Here is a 2873-nt window from a genome sequence, read left to right as displayed (position 1 = left end):
GTGTCGGTCCTCCATAGAGCAGAACTTGGAAGATGTAATTCAGTGACTGAATCAGGTGTGTTGGAGGTGGGAAATATGTAAAACATGTAGGGCTGTGGCCCTCCAGGACCAGGACTGCCCACCCCTGGTATAGACCAAGGGTCTGCAGCCTTTTATCTGTGCAGTTTTCAGAAAATTCCCTGCTCAAAAGTTCTTGTCTCTTGCACTGATTTCTTCTTTTAACATTGTGAAGCTCTACTTAGAACCTTCTTAAGATCCAACAGTGCAAAATGCAAATTCTTGCACTTTTTTGACTGGTCTTAAGATTTTGATCAGGAGTGTATTTCCTGAAAAAAGTTCTGGCTGGAAACAAACAGGACAAACCACAACAGCTGACGTCTGAAGGACAGCTGGAGAAACTGAGATATTGATGGAACACAGCGTGCCAGTTACTGATTAGAAGACTGAACCTGAACCACAGAGAGAGGAGTTACTTCAAGCTGCAGAACCAGCATCACAAACAGAGGATCTCTTGGACTCTGAGACCCCAACAGGACAGCAAGTGAAATGTCCCCTCCTGGATTTTACTAACAACATAAAAGAACCTGGCGTGATTAAGATCAAACAAACACCATGCCCAAATCCAGCTAACTCTCTGGGATGAAAGGTGGCGGTGATTAGCATTTCTTCAAGGAATGCTAGGCCTTGATTTGATTGTGTTTTTGTGTCTCTGGCATCCAGTAAAACTAATTCTGTCCACTTCAATCATTTAGTTCAGATTTCTGTTTGAACCTTCAGCTCACAGCTTTTATTCTTATTTCAGGTTGTGGGACTGCAGTTTGTCGGAGATCAGCTGTTCCTCTCTGGTCTCAGCTCTGAAGTCCAACCCCTCCCATCTGACTGAACTGGACCTGAGTCTTAATGACTTGTGTGACTCTGGAGTGAATGATCTGTGTGGTTTCCTGGAGAGTCCAAACTGTAGATTGGAGGTTCTGGGGTCAGTTCACTGCATCTGTTGGAGGTTTTCTATGTTTGTCCATCTAAAATCATTCACTGATCCTTCACAACTGATTCATTTAGAAATGTTTCCTTCATTTCAAAAGTTCAAATTGAACACATCTGTTTTGAATTTTTTCTTTCCAAACATCTAAAAACCTTTTTAGAAGTAAAACCTGTTTGCTAAACCCATTCTCACTCCCAGGTCATCACATATTGATGCTTTTCCAGTGTTTCTTTATTTGTGTATGCAAATATGTTTTAATCAACTATTATTTGACAAGGTGATATGTTTTTCTGTTTTATTTTTCAATTTAACCAAAACAATAACTATTATCTAGTTCACTATGTTTTACTATGAAATATATATGGTCATTTGTGCTTAAGTTTAAACAAAATATCTTAAGTTTTATGTTGGTTCACTAAAGCTTAGTTCATACTTCATTTAGTTCACTTGTCAAGGTTCTAACTTGTTCTGCAGATGCTGTTTTTACAGACCCAAGGCAGTGTACTAGACGACTGAAATCTCTTAGACTAAACCTTTCTAAGTCAATCTGTTACTAACAAAYTCCGAGGTCATGTCTGCTAGAACTCTCTCTTGTAGTTACTAACAACGGACGCGCCTCTCTCCCGTCAGACACCATTTTTGTTCCAAATGAAAAGGAGCTGGTTTTTCCTCCTCAGGGAAGCCAGCGTTCGGTGATGAGATCCCGGCTCATTTTGCCAAAGAGTCGATCTTATCCCAGGTTCACAACACCACCAGTCGTGAACCAAACTAACAGCTTTACGACTCCAAGGAGTTTTGTTTCAAAACTTCTGTGAGAAGTTTTTGTTTTTGAGCTGAGAAACCAGTCGGCAGTGACTCTCCGTTCGAACGAGCTGAAGGACCACTAGATGCTGAGATAATCAAACCCCTTGAAGTCTGACTGCTTGGACAGTTAAGTGTTTCTGAACTGACCTCTTGCTGACCCGGGTGAGACCTCGTCCATGCCTAACCTGAATTTGAAGTCTTCAAAGGTAAAGGCTGAATTGTTTGATTAAAAGCGCATCTGTGTCTGGGTGGGTCAAGTGAGACTCAAAAACCTTCTGGCTCCTCACATTGATAAGATAAAACTTAGTTCCCCTTCCTTAACACTCTTTTCTTACCTACTTTTTAAATCTTTGTCCATACCCTGCCAAAACTTTAAGAACAGTGCCTAAAACCATGGTTTATTTAACATCTTAAGCCTGAAGTTTGTTGTTCCTGATAAAGTTGTAAAAATTAATAATTAACCAGAAAGCAAGTTAATTGTTGTTGATTTCAACGTTTGTAAAAATCTAATCGTCCCTCAATGAGTTGTGTTGAGAAAGTTGGATTTTTGCTAAATTTTGGACAGAATTAAACATCAGATCTAACTGCAGAGACTGAATAAAGGACCAAGCTGTGCCTGGTGCTAAAACCTGCTTTGAACTGGAGCACAGGGTTAAAGGTTACACAACAAAGAGAAGAGGAGGAGTATGAATGTTTGTTTAAATGAATATGCGTTTCTCAGAAGGTTATAAAAATCGCTGACACACCCAGTGAGGCAGAACTACTTGGGGCTTTTCTGACCAAATAACCCTCTTTGAGGGATCTTTGTCTGTACTGTTAGATATTTCTTTTTCTTTTCATTATTAAAGCATAAAAGCCCCACTCCACCTGACATCTTTTTAAAAGTCCTTGATAAGTCCGTTCTTTCTGTTTGATTTGCTGGTTTTATTAAGGACAAACACACACAGGTTCTGAGGTCCTCCAGGGATACAGGAATACCCTCCTTCTCCAGGCCCTCAGAAGCTCGCTCTGTGGGAGAAAAAGAGGTGAAAACAGCAGAGAGAGAGAGAGAGAGAGAGAGAGAGAGAGAGAGAGAGAGAGAGAGAGA

The 2873-nt window shown here is 40.5% G+C and overlaps 1 protein-coding gene and 1 long non-coding RNA gene across 2 annotated transcripts in view; both read left to right on the top strand.

Moving 5' to 3' along the window:
• Positions 1 to 2873, top strand: part of LOC106535282 (NACHT, LRR and PYD domains-containing protein 12) — a gene marked incomplete at its 3' end in the record, with an annotated part of 51071 nt that overhangs the window by 13242 nt on the left and 34956 nt on the right.
• Positions 983 to 2873, top strand: part of LOC106535283 (uncharacterized) — a 2334-nt gene continuing 443 nt past the window's right edge. Inside the window, exons 1-2 of the long non-coding RNA XR_001312420.1 lie at positions 983 to 1992; positions 2719 to 2811. This is a non-coding gene — a long non-coding RNA (uncharacterized LOC106535283). The remainder of the gene's footprint in view (positions 1993 to 2718; positions 2812 to 2873) is intronic.

Source organism: Austrofundulus limnaeus, unplaced genomic scaffold, assembly GCF_001266775.1.
Source record: "Austrofundulus limnaeus strain Quisiro unplaced genomic scaffold, Austrofundulus_limnaeus-1.0 Scaffold1405, whole genome shotgun sequence".
NCBI classification, from domain to species: Eukaryota; Metazoa; Chordata; class Actinopteri; order Cyprinodontiformes; family Rivulidae; genus Austrofundulus; species Austrofundulus limnaeus.
Note: the sequence above shows the minus strand (reverse complement) of the source record. Positions and strands in the feature narration are given on the sequence as shown.